Below are 19114 nucleotides of genomic sequence, written 5' to 3'. Positions count from 1 at the left end.
GTTCTCTATTGCGTGTTCACGGTGCAGTCTACGGTCAAAAACAAGCAACCCTCCCTGGGGTGGATTGATAAGTGTGAGAGTGCATATCGACTTATAAAAGCTGCCTGGAAAACCCTCTGTCATAGCCACTGCCCGCGGAATTGGATAAATTACTAATTTTTCGCTTCTGCATTTAAAAGGACCATTGGTAAGGAGAAGGAGGAGTACGACGCGAATTTGAACAGCTATCTATCAAGCCCAAATAAGCGCAAAGCTTTATACCGATTCATGGAACGAAACCATAATACGCCGTCCTCTCATGTTATACAGTCAGTGGTGTTACCACCCCAGGATGCAAAAAACAACTTGACCAGACAGCACAAGGCCTTGCTCTGCGCTTTCAAGCGCGGTTGGTGGTTCCATTCGTCCTACCCCCTCCGCGCGTAGACTTTATTGCGATTGCACCCTCTGAATTATTTTCCATTGCTCCTGGCCTCAAACCTCCAGCTCCCGGATGCGATGGGATCTCTATCGTTATGTTGAAGTCTATTGCGGATGAATTTACCTCGGATGTATTGCATATGGTTAATATGTCCCTGAAGACAGCTTGGCTCTCTCGTGGATGGAAAATTGCGAAAATAATCTTACTTCTCAAAGATACAACAAAGGGTTTTGTATTTGATAATATTCGGCCGATTTCCCTCTTGCCTATTTTAGTTAAACTTATTGAACGCATTGTTCACAGCCGTCTTAAAGATCACGTCCTTGCAATAGAAGCCTTCAGTGCTTCTCAGATGGGGTTTCGTCGGTGTGGTCGATTTGAATCGCACATTTAGATTTGGAAAGAAGAATTAGGATTGCAATGGAGAAGGAAGAGGTCGCGGCTTTAGTCACTTTGGATATCGTTAAAGCATATGACAGCCTAGAGCATTCAATAATATTGAACAAGCTTGACGAAATTCGGCCGCCGTTTTATATTCTTGCATGGGTTCAGGAATTCCTAAAAGATATGCGTTTCTTCTGTTCTGACGGTTCCTTTACTTACGAGACTTTTTCACGGACTAAGGGTGTGCCTCAGGGTTCGGTACTGTCTCCTTTTATTTTTAATATACTTATGCGGGATATACCAATTCAAGGTGACGTCAAAGTGTAAGTGTATGCGGACGACATCGCCTGTTTTGCTTCTGCTAGAGACATTCACTTGCTTTACTAGCTTTTGCAGGCCTCATTTAATTTAGTCTCATTTAATTCTCATCGTGAACAAATCTTCCGTTCTCGTTTTTTCTCCAGCGTCTCCTCTTTATATCTGTCTACTGTATTGTGGCGCCCAAATCCCTCCAGTTGAGTCCTTAAAGTACCTAGGTGTAATTTACTACCCTCATCTAGACTGGCGACCTCATAACAGAACTATAATCCTCAAAGGTGAGCGAGCTCTTTGTCGCCTGAGGCGAATCAGCAATAAGAAATTCGGAATGCGCAGAGACGCTCCCTTATTTCTCTATAAGACTTACGCAAGACCAATTCTGGCGTTCGGTTACGTTCTGTTCTCCGGTTGTCCTAAATACAAAATCCAACCTCTGGTTCTTTTGAAGAGGCGCGCTCTACAGCTTTGTCTGGGTTTACCAAAATCAGTGGCGAGTTGTGTCCTCTTTCTGGAAGCTCGCATACGGGACTTGAACTCTCGCTTCCAGCTTCTTACAGTGCGCACCTTCTTCCGGGGCTTGAGGTAATGCCTGGAGTGGCTCCTCCAATTTTTTTTACTAACCCAGCTTTGTTTATAGATAAACATTGGCCGCTTTACAAACTGCCTCAATTTGTGTTTACTGACCACCTTTTGCCCAGGATGGCAGTCTCGCTTAGGTCTGTGCAATGCGTCAGCAGTTTTCAGGCTGCACCAAGCTGTTTGCTTCGACCATACGCAGCAGCTATATACAAAGCACTTATCTGCCAATGTGCTAAACGGTCTCCTGGAGGAATATCTGTTTCAGTATTCGAGCCATGCTGCAATTTTCACAGATGCCTCTCAACAAGGCGAAAAGGCAGCAGTAAGCGTTTATTCCCACACACTTGATTGGAGTTATTCTCTCCGGGCCCCTGATTACACACCAATTTTCGCTTCTGAATTTCTCGCTATTGGTTCGGCCCTTCAAAAAGTTCCCCGCAATATTTCTCAAGTTATCATTATCTCGGACTGCCTCTCAGTCTTGGCTGCACTAGAAAGTTCGGCAACTAGTCTCCTGTACCGATTCCTAATGTACTTTGTGCCACGTCATGTCCTAGAGGTGCGCTTTCAGTGGATCCTAGGGCACTGTGGCGTTACTTCAAATTCGATGCCCGATTTCTTAGCGAAATCAGCCATCAATGGGCCATTTGCCCATGTCGTTACGAACCTCACCCTTCTGGCCACGTCCCGTTATGAACTTTACCTAATACACCATTACCTGAGCCCATCCTTGGTACAGCGCATTTCGAACATTTGAAATTCCCATAGAACATACGTTCCTGCGCATCAAGACAATGTGAGGTTTCCATGACACTGTTGCGCTGTAGGATTCCTTGCCTTCATCTATATTTATGCCGTTCTGGGTTCACGCCGTCGATTCTATGTGTCATTCGGGGACGTTGAAACAATAGATCATTTCATCCTGTGTTGCCGGCGGTTTGCACGGCAGAGAATTCAGTTTTTGCAAAACCCTCTCGCTTAATTAAGTTTGCCGTTTACTCTTTCCGTCCTCCTCCCGTTAGGTGGAACCGTCAAAGGGCATGCCATTAGGCAGGTGTGTCAGCTTCTTCACAAGTATATCATTGAAACCGGGAGATTTTTGTGTTAACTTCTCGATGCCTTTACTTTCCTCTCAAAATTAGTTTCTTTTGATCAGTTCGTAAAATTTAGTTATTCTACTCGCACCGCTTTGTTTCCTTGATTTTCATTCCAAATTCCTCAAGCTCTCTCAAAATTCTTGATTTTCTTTTTCTCTCAGAGTCCTATTTATGAGCCGCTTGAGATAAACCTGGATGAGATTTTTCGTGTTTGGATCTGCACCAAACCCTGGCCAATCCCCCACCGTGGGTATGTGCCATCGTATTTGAGGCAACAACAACATCCTCGGTGATTGTAACGCTCTTGCAGGTTCGCAAAGGGGACAGGTCCTTGCTGGCTGCTGCTGTTCTCTGCTTCTCCTGGTGGTTCCGACTTGTTCATCATTGGTGAGGCCGTACTACGTTGGCGGTTTTGGCCAAGGCGTAGGATAAGATGCAGTTCATGCGAACCTGAGGGCGCGTTTTTGCTGAGAGATGTCGTTGACCTCTCCAGGTGGAGGGTTGACAGCTTGGTTTGCCAGCTTGCCAGCCCAAAGCCTGCCGCTTGAGTCCTTAAAAAATAGCATTGATGCAATTGCCGTGGCTGTCGTCCCAATCGGTGAGGGTGCGATCAAAATGAAAACCCCCCAACTAATTCAACAATAGCTAAGATCATTGACAGCCCACTATCTGCCGATCTCTGAAGTGCATCATCTTCTTTCACTCCCTCCTTTATCCCTTCCCTTACGGCGCGGTTCAGGTGTCCAAAGATATATGAGACAGATACTGCGCCATTTCCTTTCCCCAAAAACCAATTATTAATTATTATTATTATTTGGCGGTAGAGGCATGGTGTGCAAGTACTCGGACATCGCTTGTGTTGCAGACTTGCTTCAGTGCAAAATTTTCAGCTCACTACCGGTTAAAGCATTCATTCCCGAACAGCTTGCATGTGTCAAGGGTATTGTACGTGGTATTGACCAAGCACCTTCTCCGCAAGAAATTCTAGAAGAAATACAGGATGTAGGAGGTGGGGTCCTTTCAGTCTACCGCTGCAGTAGAGAGGTAAACGGCTCGCATGTTGCAACTGAGTCTGTAATAACAACTTTTTCTGGCTTTTCCCTGCCTGATGAACTAAAAATTTGGCCGATTGTCTACAATGTGGACACTCTACATCCCCGCCCTCTTCAATGCACCAACTGCTGGCGGTTCGGACATAGCGGCAAAGCATGGAAGTCGGAGACACGCTGCCGTTTATGTCGAGAAGGTCATTCTGCTGATAACTGCACCTCATAGCAGCGTCATTGTTGCCTCTGCAGCAACATCCACTCAGCTGATGATGCCGACTGCGCAAAACGTAGTGAAGAGCGTAGCTTGTTGGATATTATCAAAGAGAAGCGGTGCTAAAGAGCCGATGCTTACGCTGTTCTTAACAGGAAAAAAGACTCATACGCTAGCCGTGTGCGCGCTTCTGTTGGGAACATTGAATCCAACTTGACTGCCTCAATTGTGACCTCAGTAGAAAAAGCCCTTAATAATGTGGTTGCCGGAATGTTAAACACTTTTTCTGAGGCGTTGGCTCAGTTTGTTGCAGTTCAATCTGTGACACCATCAACATCCATTCTGGCAGCAACGCCTGCATCTGTTTCAGCTTGTGCAGCTAATGCTACCCGCTCAATATAACCTCCTGATGCTCCCCAGGTCTCACCTAACATCTCTGTTCCTAGCATTGCGTGTCGCACCGACATCTGCACAACAGATGTCGAAATGTAGTGCGCTACGCAGAAGCGCCCTGCTTCCTCGTCACCATCTAAATCTAGTTCTGGACAGATGAAAGCTAAAAAAGGACCACCCAAACTTCTTCCCCATGTTGATATCCTTAAAGAGGCGATTTATGCCTCTTCAATTGGTCAATAATCATGGCAGGTATAAAAGTGTTACAATAAAATTGCCGCTCCATATTTTCTTCTCTTCCAGATCCAAAATTACCTATTCGCAAACATAAACCTATGTTGTGCTTTTACAAGAAACGTGGTTATCACCTTATAAATCATTTTCAAAGAGAAACACCACATGAGCATATATTGTCACCGACAAACGGGCGAAGCACTCAAACCAGGTTTAATTAGACGTGCTGGGAGTGCAAGACAGCAGGGAGCTCGAGCGAGGAAGAAGACGAATACCCTATCCCCTCGAGTGCGCAAGGCATGGCAAGTCCCATCTAAAACAGTTCGGCCGTGGTATGGCGCCACTGGATTGCTGGGTACTGTGGCATTACTGCCCCTCGCTGAAGGGCAACGACTCGGTGCCGCAACAATGAGAAGCAGGAAGGCAAGCGACGGCGAATGTTCCGGCGGCTGGTGTAGACACGCCTGAAGAGCTAGCGGGATGGTACGGCTCCTTCCGTGCGACATGGACGACTTCGGGGGTCGGCCGTCTAGAGGAGCGAACTGTACCCTGAGAAAGAACCTCATAGTTCACCTCACTGACTTGGCGGAGTACCTCGTAGAGGCCAAAATATCGACGTAGAAGCTTTTCGGAGCACCCACGCATGCGTATTGGGCTCCAAACCCAGACTTGTTCGCCGGGCTGGTAACTAACAGCTCGGTGGTGGAGGTTATAGCGGCGAGCGTCGAGGGCTTGCTGGTGCCAGATGCGCTGTCGGGCGAGTTGCCGGGCGGCCTCGGCGTGACGAAAGAATTGGGCAGCACCCATAACAGATGAGGTACTACTAGTCGGGAGCAGCATGGCGTCCAGCATGGTTGTGGTTTCGCGACCATGCGCTAAACGAAATGGAGGGAAGCGTGTAGAGCAGTGTTATAGGCAAATGTGACGTAAGGGATAATGGCGTCCCAGTTGCGGTGGTTTGCGTCAACATACATGGAAATCATGTTGGCGATTGTCTTGTTGAGCCGTTCGTTCGTTTGAGGGTGGTAAGCGGTTGTCTTGCGGTGACTGTTGCCGCTCAGGCGCATAACCTCCTGCGTAAGGGCCGAGGTGAAGGCCGTTCCTCTGTCAGTTAAAACGATGGCAGGTGCACCGTGACGAAGCACAATATTTTGAACGAAAAAGTTCGCAATTTCTTCAGCGGTACCACGAGGGAGAGCTTAAGTTTCACAGTACCGGCTGAGGTAGTCGGTGGCGACCACAATGTAACGGTTACCCAGCGAGGACTCAGAAAATGGGCCGAGTAAGTCCATGCCGACTTGGTGGAAGGGGACTTGAGGCGGATCAATAGGCTGCAGTAGTCTGGCTGGCATAGTCGGCGGCGTCTTGCGACGTTGGCACTCGTGGCAAGTTCTGACGTAACGCTGGACAATTGCAGCAACCCTGGGCCAGTAGTACTTTTGGCGTATCCGCGCCAAAGTGCGGGAAAAACCCAGGTGACCAGAAGATGGGTCATCGTGGCACGCCTGCAGGACTTCGTCGCGCAATGCCGCAGGTACGACGAGCAGATAGGCAGCTTCTGTCGGGTTGTAGTTTTTTCTTATACAGAACGCCATCGCAAAAACAGAATGATGACAGTCCACGTGAGAAGATTTGCGGGGGCGACGCAGCGCTTCTTTCAAGACTCAATGAGAGGCCGTAGTTCAATGTCGTCCATTTGGTGTTGCGTGAGGATGGACGTAGAGATGGCGCAGAGAGAAATAGAATCGTCGTCGGGATAAACTCGGTTATCCTCGATAGGAGCACGAGACAGACAGTCGGCATCACTGTGCTTCCTACCGGACTTATAAACGATGGTGACATCGAACTCTTGAAGGCGAAGGCTCCAGCGTGCAAGCCGTCCCGAGGGGTCTTCGAGGTTCGCCAGCCAACAAAGCGAATGGTGATCACTGACGACTCTAAAAGGGCGGCCGTATAAATACGGGCGAAATTTGGTCACTGCCCACATAATTGCCAGGCATTCTTTTTCAGTAGTGGAATAGTTCGCCTCCGAGCGTGAAGAAGTGCGGCTTTCGTATGCGATGATACGTTTGATACTATTCAGCCACTGCACAAGGACCGCACCGAGGCCGATGTTGCTGGCGTCGGTGTGCAGTTCAATGTCGGCTGATTCATCGAAGTGGTCAAGGATGGGCGTACTCTGGAGACGAGTACGGAGGTCTTCGAAGGCCTGTTGTTGCTCCTGGCCCCAGAGGAACGATTCGGCATCTTTCGTGAGGTGGGTGAGGGGCTCAGCGATCTGGGAGAAGTTCGGCACAAAACGCCGATAATAGGCGCAGAGACACAGAAAGCGGCGCACACTGCTGCGCTTATCGGTTTGCACGGGAAAAGCAGCGACGGCGGCTGCCTTATCGGGTTCAGGGCTGACTCCCTTAGAGCTCCCGTTGTGGCCGAGAAACTTCAACTCCTGGAAGGCGAAGTGACACTTTTCGGACTTAAGGGAAATACCGGCCGAACGAACTGGTGCGAACACAGCGCGCAGGCGCCTCAGGTGCTCTTCGAACGTGGCGGAGAAGATGACAACGTCATCTAGGTACACTACGCAGGACTTCCATTTTAGATCGGCAAGCACGGTGTCCATCATCCGCTGAAAGGTAGCAGGAGCCGAGCACAGGCCGAAAGGAAGCACCTGGAATTCGTACAGACCATCCGGTGTAATAAAGGCGGTCTTTTCCCGGTCGCATTCGTCCACCTCGATTTGCCAATAGCCACTGCGTAAATCTAGAGACGAGAAGTACGTGGCGTGGCGTAACCAGTCCAGGGAGTCATCAATGTGTGGCAGAGGATAAACGTGTTTTATGGTGACGTTGTTCAGACGCCTGTAATCAGCACAGAACCGTATGGTTCCATCTTTCTTTGCTACTAGAAGCGACGCCCACGGGTTCGTCGACGGTTGTATCACGTCGTCTTGGAGCATTTCTTGAACTTGGCGGCGAATGGCATCCCGTTCCTTCGAAGAGATCTGATAAGGCGGCTGGCATAACGGTCGTTGGTTTGCGTCAACTATAATGCGGTGCTTCATGAGCGGAGTCTGCCCAACCTTCGAGGTCGAGGCAAAACAGTCGCGTAAAGATTCGATAATGCTCTCGAGGCAGCCTTTCTGATTAGACGGGAGGTTCGGGTTCACGTCGGTTTTTATGGGAGTGGTCGGTGCCTCCACTGATGCCTGGATTTCGGACAGCGAGTGCTGTCCCGCGAATTCGCTAAGTTCTTCGAAATACGCTATAGCTGTTTTGCCAGGCAAACACTGGGGTTCAGAACCAAAATTGGTCACTAAATGTTCGGTTCGCCCACAGTTCAATTCAATAATTCCGCGAGCTACACACAGAAGCAGTGAGATGTTGGTTTCAGCGATGCCACGAGTGCTGGGGCTGTGATCACACTCGACGGTAACAAACATGCTGGCTCTGGACGGGATCAATACGTCGTCGTCACAGACGCATAACTTAGCCCTGCGTGGCTCGGTATCGTCGTCGACAGGGCCTTGGGTGGAAAACGACACAATTAGCTCCTGGAGGTTGATAAGGGCACCGTACTCCTGAAGGAAATCCAAACCGAGTATGAGGTCTTTGGAGCACTCGGGTAACACAGCAAAGCAGCCAGGGAAAGTAACACCGCGGATCTGGATTCGCGAAGTGCAGACACCGATCGGAGTTACCACGTGGCCACCAGCTGTCCGGATCTGCGGCCCAGACCAAGAAGTCAGAACCTTCCTCAAGGCCGTGGCTAACCGTCTGCTCATTACGGAAAAATCGGCGCCGGTATCCACGAGTGCAGTAACGTCGTGGTTGTCGGCGGATACCGGCATTTCGGCGGAGACCAGTCGGTCGGAGCGCGTCGTCGAGGTCGTCGGTTCAGGTCGTTGTCGGTCGGAGCATCGCGGCGGATCACCGGTTGGAGGCTCTTGACTCGGTCCTGTAGCGGCAGCCCTACCCGCGGAGGACGCCGTCTTCAGTTTTCCCGACGTGGGGACGTGCCTCTGAACTGGCCAGAGGATGATGGGCGGCCGGGCGAAGAGAACCGCCTTGGGGAGGGATGGCGATCGGGACTGGCGTAGCTTCGAGGTCGAAGATTGCACGTTATCAGCCAAGTACTGCTCGATATCACGTGGTCTTTCACTGTAGCGTGGTCGAGGTGCGTCAGGTGAAATACCCCTTAAACCCATTCTGCGGTAAGGGCAGTGGCGGCGGATGTGGCCGGGCTCCCCGCAGAGGTAACAGAGCGTCCGATTGTTTGGCGTACGCCAAACGTGCGCTTTGCTCACGGGTGGCCTGAACTCCTGCTGCACGGAGGGTACAGTTGCGACTGGCTCCTGCAGGTATGGCACAGGAGCGACGGGGAAAAAGGTTCGCATCACTGGCCCGGGACTTCGTAGCACCTAGCTGTACGTCATAACGGAGGGCGCCGGGTGTGGAGCTGGGGTTGGCTGCACAACTCGTCGGATTTATTCGCGGACCACGTCCGTTACGGCAGCGGCGCTGACCTGTGGAACTTCAAAGCGAAGTTTCGCCAGTTATTCGCGCATAAGGCTTCTTACAAGCTCCCGAAGATCCTCGGCGGGCAGCGACGTAGGCGTGCACTGAGAAGCGGCTGCTACAGTAGCCTGACGTCCGTAGTGGGCGCCTCGTTCCTGCAGAGAGCGTTCGATACCCATTGCCTCCTTGGTGAAGTCGGACACTGTTCGTGGCGGGTCACGGACCATTCCGGCAAATAGCTGCTCTTTTACGCCACGCATGAAGTGGCGTACCTTCTGGGCTTCGTGCATAGCCGGGTCGCCCCGATTCAACAGTCGCGTCATGTCCTCTATGAACATCGCGACCCTCTCATTCGGCTGCTGTGATCTTGAGTGCAGTGCGATTTCAGCCTTTTTTCGTTCGCTGGTGTTGAACGTGGCTAAGAGCTCTCGGCGAAAGATCTCCCAGTTAGTGAAGGAAGCTTCGTGGTTCTCATACCACGTCTTGGCCGAGTCCTGTAGTGCGAAGTGCACGTTCCGCAATTTGCGCTCGCCGTCCCTCTCGTTGAAGCCCGCCACACGATCAAAGCTGGCCAACCAGTCTTCGACGTCTTCAAACCTCTTACCGTGGAATGATGGGGGCGACCGAGGCGTGTGAAGGACGAACGGCGGGGCATTCCCGGAATGCGGACTTGTCTGGCTAGCCGTAGCGGACGTCATGGCCCTTGCTGGTCTTGCGAGTTGTTCGAACTCTGGCTGTAGGCCTCGCAGGCGGCGGCTCGCCTTGTGGACTGGTGTTGTAGACACGCGTTGAGAACTGACGTCAAGAGCGTCCTCGAGGTCAGCGTACATGGACCGTTACCCAGCGGTTCCATCAAATATGTCACCGACAAACGGGCGAAGCACTCAAACCAGGTTTAATTCGACGTGCTGGGATTGCAAGACAGCAGGGATCTCGAGCGAGGAAGAAGACGAATCCCCTAGCCCTTCGAGTTCGCAAGGCATGACAAGTCCCATCTAAAACAGTTCGGCCGCGGTATGGCGCCACTGGATTGCTTGGTACTGTGGCAATATTACAAGAATACTTAACCGTAAACGAAAAATACAGGGAATATACAGCATTTTATACTGATGGATCAAAATCTCCACACTACGTCGCAAGTTCTGCGGTTCAAAATAATTGAGAAAAACAGTACGGCTGCCTGAGTACGCATCAATTTTCAAGGCAGTGTGTTACGCAGTCTGTGAGCTGTAGAAAAAATTATAAATGAGCACATTGTGAATAGCATCATTTACACTGATTCTCTGAGCGTACTCACCTCACTTCACCATAAAAACACAGTTAGACCACTAATCGGTGACATCATTCATATCATAAGAAGAGCTAGAACACAGGGAGAAGACAAAAATTTTGCTGGGTGTCAAGCTACATCGGAATCACAGGCAATGAGAAGGCGGATGCAAGTGCTGCAAAAGCTCGGAACAAAGAAATAACGTGAACATTCCATACAAAGATGGCATGAAGCTGGTACAGTGTAAAATCAGGTATGACAGTCTCAATGGAACACTGATAGAAATAATAAGCTACACTTAGTAAATCCCTTAATAGAAGAATGGAAGTCATGCTCAAAGCAAAAACATTTTCATCGAAGTTATTTTTGCCGTCTCCGTAATGGACACGCAAACCTAACACAACTTTCTATTGACAAAACAAGACAGACCTTTATTGTAGAAATGTGGAGATGAGCTCACAATAAATCACATCCTATTCTCGTGCACACAACTCGAACGGCAAAGAAAAAAGATATTTTACCGTATTTTACAATGAACGCATTCCCTTCCACCCCAATTTACTTTTAGGAGATAATTCATCTGTAAGAATTTCATGTGTTTTTAGTTTTCTGAAAGACGCAGCGATTTTAAACAAAAAATAATATCACATAACTATTATTTCTAAAAATCCTTACCCTATGCTTTGACGCATTTTACGATACACCTCATTCATTTTCTCAGACCTGAGAAGGCGGCTGAGGTCTACATTTGATTAGTTGGTCTCCTTGGAGTCCCTGTCCGGACAAGGACTTTCACTGAGGACAACCAATGCTTGAAATAAATCCTACCATGTGTTTGGCGCATGATAGCCTGAGTAGCTTATGCGCCATATAGAATCCCAATACAATACAATACCATACAATACACAAATCGTCTCTCGACCACTCGACCTAATCTCATGGACGTCACTATCGACCGTGTTACTGTGCGCGCCCTGATTGACACCAGTGCCCATGTATCAGCGATGAGTGCTGCCCTCCGCCGTCGCCTCCGCAAAGTCCTCACGCCTGGAATGTCCCGTGTGCGTATTGCGGATGGCGTCACGCCTGCTGTGGACGGTATGTGTACCGTGCGCGTTACTATTGCCGGCCAGAGTGTACCGGTTCAGTTCACCGTGCTGACCACTGGTGCGCATGACCTTATCCTCGGCTTGGATTTTTTGACTGAACATTCCGCCCTTATTGACTGATCGGGGGGTGTCCTAGACCTCCAACTTCCACTGCTGGATTCAGAACCATTCGTTGTATCACTGCGACTGTTCAGGGCCAAATACTCTCGCCTGTCATCCCGAACCGCCTCTTTCGTTCCACTGACCCCACCTCGCCCAGTCCCAATCTTGACCTCTTGCTGACCCGTAACGATGCCCTACCTCATACCATCGCCATCGTCTTAGACAACGCCCTCTCGCTGCATTTCCTCAACTTCGGCGTCTCTTCTTAAGTGCTCCCGTCCGGCATCTGCGTGGCTACGCTATCCCCTATCGCTCCTTGCCACGTCGCTACGTTGGCCGCCACCCCTGTTCAAGACACCGCCGCCACGCGCCGGCAGGATCCTCTGTCGACAGACGCCTTCACGACAATGATGGCTACCGACCTCCGTCCCGACCAAACTGCCCAGCTTCGTGCCCTTATCGAGTATTTTTCGGATATTTTTTGATTTTCATGTGAACAACACCACGCTGGGTCAAACTCTCGCCGTCAGGCACCGCATTGAAACCGGTGATGCCCCTCCCATCCGCTGCTGCCCCTACCGGGTCTCTCACGCCGGGCGTCAGGTAATCAATGCGGAAGTTACTTGTCAAGAAGAAGGAGTTTTTCAATTGATTATCGCCACTTGAATAAAATCACTATAAAGGACGTGTACCTCCCGACGCGCATCGATGACGCACTTGATTGGCTCCATGGTGCCAAATTCTTCTTATCCATAGATCTTCGTTTGGGCTTCTGGTAAATTGTTGTAAATGAGCAGGACCGAGAGAAGACCGCCTTTGTGACCCCTGATGGCATTTATCAATTTAAAGTTATGCCTTTCGGATTATGCAACGCGTCAGCAACATTCGAACGCATGATGGGTGCCATTTTGCAAGGCTTTAAGTGGTCCACCTGCCTGTGCTATCTCGATGAGTCATTGTCTTTTCGCCGACGTTTTCCTCTCATCTCGCTGACCTTTCCCAAATCATTTCCCTCTTCCGCCAAGTTCCGGCCTGCACCTCAACTCGTCTAAGTGCAGTTTCGCGCGCCGTCAGCTCGCCATCTTGGGTTATGTGGTCGACCACACGGGGTCCATCGTGACCCTGATAAGAACCGAGCCGTCAGACTTTCCCCAGCCACGTTCCTGTAACGACGTCCGAAGCCTCTTAGGGCTGTGCTCCTACTTTCGTCAAATTGTTGAAGGCCTCGCCGACATCGCTAGCTGCCTCACCGACGTCCTGAAAAAGGACGCCACCTTCATCTGGGGTCCCGACCAAGTACAAGCGTTTTCCACCCTGATATTGAAGCTTACTACCACGCCAGTTCTGGCACACTTCGGTGTGACCGCTCCCACTGAAGTCCGCACTGACGCTAGGGGCTACGGCATCGGCGCTATCCTCTCTCAGAGGCAATCCGGACAGCACCGTGTCATCCCCTACGCCAGCCGCCTCCTCTCTGCCCCGGAGCGCAATTACTCAATTACGGAACGTGAGTGCTTAGCCCTTGTGTGGGCGGTTGGGAAATTCCGCCCATATTTATACGGCCGCTACTTTACAGTTGTCACTGACCACCATGCGTTGTGCTGTGTCTCTTCCCTGAAAGACCCTACAGGACGGCTAGGTCGTTGAGCACTGAGCCTGCAGCAGTACGATTACTCTGTATTCTACAAGTCTGGTCGCTTGCACGCCGATGCTGACTGCCTTTCCCGTTACCCTGTTCGCCCGTGTGACAATCCTGGCACTGACAGCGAGGACGCCCTGTGCTCTCTCTCTCTGCCCTCGCCAACATGGCCGAAGAACAGCGCCACGCTGCGGTGCTGCGCTAAATTATCGACCACCTCCATACCACCTTATTAGACCCTCCGAAGTGCCGCTTTGTGCTCCGTGATGGAGTTTTATACCGTAGGAGCCTTAATCAAGCAGGCCCTGGCCTCCTCCTCGTTGTGCCCAAACACCTCCGCACTGCTGTCCTCCGAGAGCTGCATGATCTTCCCACTGCTGGCCACTTGGGTGTCTCCAGTACTTACTACGGCGTGAGTCGTCGATTCTTTTGGCCCCGCCTCTACCTCTGTACCTCTGTGTACGCCCCTATGTTGCTGCCTGCGAGGAGTGCCAGCGCCGGAAACGCCCCACCACTCTGTCGGCCGGTCTGCTTCTGCCGATTGACGTCCCACCCAAACCATTCGAACGCCTCGGCTTAGACCTTTTGGGAACGTTTCTGCAATCCACCTCGGGTAACAGATGGGTAGCTGTTGCCACAGACACACTACTCGTTACGCAATCACGCGGGTACTTCCCACCAGTACTGCTATTGATGTTGCCGATTTTCTTTTGACTGACCGCATCCTACATTATGGTGCTCCTCGTCAACTTCTTACCGACCGAGGCGGATGCTTCATGTCCAGAGTTGTCGCGGACATTCTTCGGCCGTGCACTACAGAACATAAGCTCATCACTGCCTACCACCCGCCGACAAACGGCCTCACAGAACACCTCAACCGCACTCACCAAAATGTTGGCCATGTACGTTTCTCCGGACTACCGCGACTTGGATATCGCTCTACCCTATGTGACCTTCGCGTAAAATTCTCCCTCCATGACACTGCCGGCTGCTCCCCTTTTTATCTTTTGTACTGCCGCGAGCCCCTACTGCCTCTGGAGACGCTGCTTCCCACTTTTACTGCTACTCGCTTCCCGGCTACTCGCTTCCCAGAGCTCTCAGCAGGAAGTCTACAGCCGTTCTCACCGTGTGGTCTCCTCCTCCCCTGGCTCCCTCGCCATCTCGCCGCGTGGGGCTCTGAAAAACTTCTGTCCTGCTATATCGGACCGTACCGTGTGCTGCGCCAAGTCACCGCAGACACTTATGAGATCGCTGCGGCCTTCCTCGGTGCCAGGTCCTCTCAGCATGAGCCTGATGTTGTGATATGTCTCGCAATCCCATTCACTGCACTGATGTACACCGGGACGGTGCCTTTTCGACCGGGAGTCCGCGCAACGGATAATCTTCGTAAAGACGACGTGGAGGAATTGCCGGGTGTGTGCGCGCTATCCGCTCAGTGTTCTCTGTGCCCTGTGCTCCGGTCGTCCGTCTGCCTGCCTATAGACTTCGGGCCACGTAGCAATATTGTGCACGTAGATCACTTACCTGGAGGAAGCGGGAGCAGCACACATTGTGTGGACTTGTGCTACAACAGACCTTTGTAAACTGCTGAAAAGCAACAGTCTTGACAGAGGTTGTACATAGTTGCAGGCCCAATTCCCAAAGGTGGAGTAAGGTTTTGGAGGTTTAATCGCACATTAGTATCCGCCCATGCGCATCCTTCCGGGTAAAAAGGAAGTAATGAAACCAAGGAAAACGCTTCCACGGGAACCCCGCTATTTATGAAGAAACATCCGGTGTTCAGAGCTAACCTAGACTGCTAGCAGGACAGCAGGGAAGGGTGGGGGGAAGAGAACGGAGTTTGTAGGAACGGTGTAGTAAGGTTGGTTTTGAGGAAAGCAAATGGCGTAGTAGCTGTCTAGGCAATTTGCCTATTAGCATCCACACAAGAGCAGCCATATGGCTACAGAGGATGCTGAATAATTACTCCATTATTTACATACTGTTACTCCCTGCCCCTATCGCTCACCCGAACTGGAGTCATTTCATTTACTGTCATTAATTTGAGAATAAAACAACGCAGTGATGCAACAAGCAGAAGTCACTTTATTTCAAAGTTCAAACAAAAACAACAAAGAGCATCAAGTACCCTTGAATGCCACTGCACACAAAAATGAAAGAAGAAAGGGTGCCACCAGTCAGCCCTGCTGCTGAAGACCTGAAAAAAAAACATGCAAGCATAGAGTTATACCACTGATTCAAATTGCCAGCTTGCACGCTGACAACACAGCTTCCCGCGCAGGGAGCATCGCCAACTAAAGCGGTCACAAAACATTAGTGCGAACATACGAATAACATAAGACATGCACACGAAGGCTGCACACAACTACGTCGAAAGACATTCTCGTGATCTGTACATGATCAAATTAGCCCAGGACAGATGTTACATGTTCTAATACTCGCGGATTTTATGCATTCAGTGCTAGGAAAAATTGGAGGGACGCAATATCCGCCTTAAAGGTATGACGCGATAGCGTACCCCTTAACGTCACCTAGGTGGCCCACCAGCCTCCAACACGTTGTTCCCTTGAGACCACCTGCCAGAGCCATGCCCGTGAGTTTTTTTTTCTCTCATGGCGCCGACGCCGACAACGCAAATACCAGGGCCCGCTTGCACAAAACTCGTTAGTCCAGTCTTACTCTAAACTTCAGACGCAATCGCAGCTCATTGGAGTATATCTTCCCTAGCCGAAAAGTTGCTTGCACGAAAGAAACTAGCCTGCAACAAGGCAGGAAGTGAAGCTTTCAATAGGCAGGAAACCTAGCCTGCTTCGGGCAGTCTCAACGAAAAATATTGCAGTCTTCTCCAACATGGCTGCTGTGCGGTTGATCCGCCTCGAGTTGCTCGCCGATCGGCTGTTGCACCGCGAACGCGTATTTAGTGACGGGACAGATCGGCTTGACACATTCAGAAAGGAGCAGCTGCAGCGCCGCTTACGGCTCGGGCGTGAAGGCATTTCTCGCCGAGCCAAGCCAAGCTTCTTCGCTCCAAGATCGAGCCCTCGACGCGTTGGAGCGTTCGGAGCGGCGCTTTGTGCACCGAGCTGCAGCTGATGCTGGCACTGAAGTTTTTGCCTCCGGCTGTTTCCTGAATTACTGCCGGAGGTGTGATCGGCGCCCACGAATCTACAGCAAGCCGCACAGTACGCCGAGTTGCTGTCGCCCTCGTCCGCCGCAGCAAAGATTGGATCTGGTAAGCCTGTCTCCAGCCTTCTATCTTTCCCTCTGTGTTGTTACTGCCGCTTGCTTTCTTTGGCTCTGCGTATTTTCGCATGTATTTTAACCAGTTGCGCGGCTTGAACATCAGCTGCCGCACGTCCGACGTCTCAAATGCGTTCTTTTTCACGCGAAAGGATCGCAAGCAGTGTGTATAATTATCGCTGGCCGTGAATGTTTTGGTGTTCGAGCGCATATTTCTTGATTCTGTTCTTTCGAGCCGACACCGTGCGAGGCTGTGTAATGGTCAGGTGAGATTAATATCATTATAAATGTGACTCCCTTAATATGTGCGCGTGCGATCGAGTGTGTGCAAGCCCGCGCATGGCATCGGCGTGAAACGGAAGATGACCACCCCCGTTTTCTTTCCAGCTGGCCGTCGCCTAGCCAACTGCGGGAAGCCCAAGGCGGCTTCTACGCGGTCGCCGGCTTTCCTTGCGTCGTCGGTGCGATCGACGGAACCCATTTGCGGATACAGGCTCTCAAATAGAACATAGTCGCAAATGAGAATCTCCAAAAGGGGGCCACATTAAGTTGCGGAGAGAAGTTGAAAATAGCGAAAATTAAATGTAGCAATGCGTATGGCACTTATTCATGTTCCCTGCATTAGCAACAGCACCCTAAACGTGGCTCTACAGCCTACCAAATTTCCTAACCTGTTGAGCGTTTTGCTCAATTCTTTGTTCCTGTCCTTTTGTGCCAGCTAGTTGCAAGAAAAATATTGGCGGTGCTTTAGCTTTGCTTAAACCTGGAGTGACGCGATAGCTACAGCTCTAGCTACAGCTCTACAGCTGGCCGAGTGAAACTTGGTCACGTGACCAACCACGTGACGAACCACGTGATAAGCCACGGCGCCGCGCCGCCGGCAGCTGTCCGCACCACGTGTCCAACCACGTGAGAGCATGGCGGCGCAGACACAGGGTGTCGGCGCCGCCACTGCCACGGCGCCGCCACGCTGAAGGGACGAAATGCCACCGTAATGTGGCTATCGCTACAAAAACTCGTCGAAAAAATTCAAAAGGGAACTTTACTTGACATAACTGAATACATTTATTATCGCATTACATCATGGCGCAGAAAAAGTCTAAATGATACATTTCGACCGTTTCCTAGAAATACACAATATCACTCATGCACTGAACCAGCTTCTGAAAGTGTCAGTAGTAAATATTAAGTATGACAAAACTTTACACTTTTTACACAGACGTGTACCACTTGCAACTGCCACACATCACTAGGTTGGTTGTGAGGAAAGGAGAGGTGCAATAGCCGCGCTACAATCAGGTCAGCCACATGAACCGCGCTGTTTTGGAGGGAACATGGGCAGCCATATGTGCACTCCGGTGGCATTTCAAACGTGCACTGCACTAATTATAAAACACAGGTGGCCTAATTTTCATGAAACACAAAGAACACAAAACAGCACAGCGTGACACTATAGAAAAAAGTATAAACATCTCATACATCAATACACATACAGCGGGTATATATTGCACATCGAGACAAATTATCACAAATATGGCGAAGAACGAAGAACATTTAGTGCACATATAAGTTACTATATATAAGAATAAACAAAGAATTTCACATTCGCTTAGTCGTGCAAGCGATACTGCGAGTTTTAGCACTGAGTGAAGAGACGTAGTAAACCGTAACAAGCTGCAAGTGTGCACATACTGCAGTACAAAAATTTTTGGTCGATATTTCCTTAAAAAAGTGAAAACAGGCATACAGACTTGTGCAACGTCGCGAACAGGCAAGGGAACTTTTTGCCATTAGAAGTCAAGTCGGCTGCTGAACACATCGCTTTTCTCTTTCTTTGCGAAGCATCTCACGCAGTTTGGGAACTGATTTTAGTTTCGTTGAAACGCCAGCGGCTTTCAGTTAGGTCCGCAGTTCAACCGCGTCCATATCCTCGATGCAAGCGGGAGGTGTATCCTCGTGCTCCGTTTCGGGAGCGCTTCGAGCCCTATTTGTGCGACTCTCTTATAATCATACCTTCAACCCAGTATAAAGGATCGTGTTTTTTTGTACGCGCGACTTATTGTTGCGTGTGCGCTATTCTCAAGGCATTTTGCCAGCTTCAGTGCGTCGGCGGCAGCAGCATTCCATTTATTGGATTTTGCATGATGCAATTGTTTCAGAATATCATTCTTTTTCTCAATGCCTTCGATGGAAAGCCACCCCAAACACTTGAATTCTTTATGCTTCTTTGAGGCATGACAGGAAAGAATATGCATATATGACGTCATTCTCTCAGCCCCGCAAACCGTATGCCCTAGTTCTCCAAGTTCTAAGTAGGTTTTATGAAATTTTGTCGTTTCTTGCTCGATGCTTTCGCCGCTCGTGTTATGCTCAATATGATCAAAAACGCGACTAAGCATTTTCCAAAGTGAGATGATTTTCTTTTCTGTTTCCGGGCTGAGTTTTCCAAGGAGCCTCTCTGGCAGCATTTCGAGCAGGCGCTCGCAGGAGTCTCCTTGAATGAGGTAATTTTTTTCCTTTTCTTTCGTCCTACCACAGTTCAAATTTTATACCA

At 50.2% G+C, this 19114-nt stretch overlaps 1 pseudogene; it reads left to right on the top strand.

Annotated features, from left to right (window-relative positions):
- Nucleotides 1–11950, top strand: part of LOC144122305 (uncharacterized) — a 35523-nt pseudogene extending 23573 nt beyond the window's left edge.
- The last annotated feature ends 7164 nt before the right edge of the window (nt 11951–19114 follow it).

This window comes from Amblyomma americanum, chromosome 1 (genome assembly GCF_052857255.1).
Source record: "Amblyomma americanum isolate KBUSLIRL-KWMA chromosome 1, ASM5285725v1, whole genome shotgun sequence".
Lineage (NCBI taxonomy): Eukaryota > Metazoa > Arthropoda > Arachnida > Ixodida > Ixodidae > Amblyomma > Amblyomma americanum.
The sequence above is the reverse complement of the archived record's forward strand: the minus strand, read 5'-3'. Positions and strand labels throughout refer to the sequence as shown.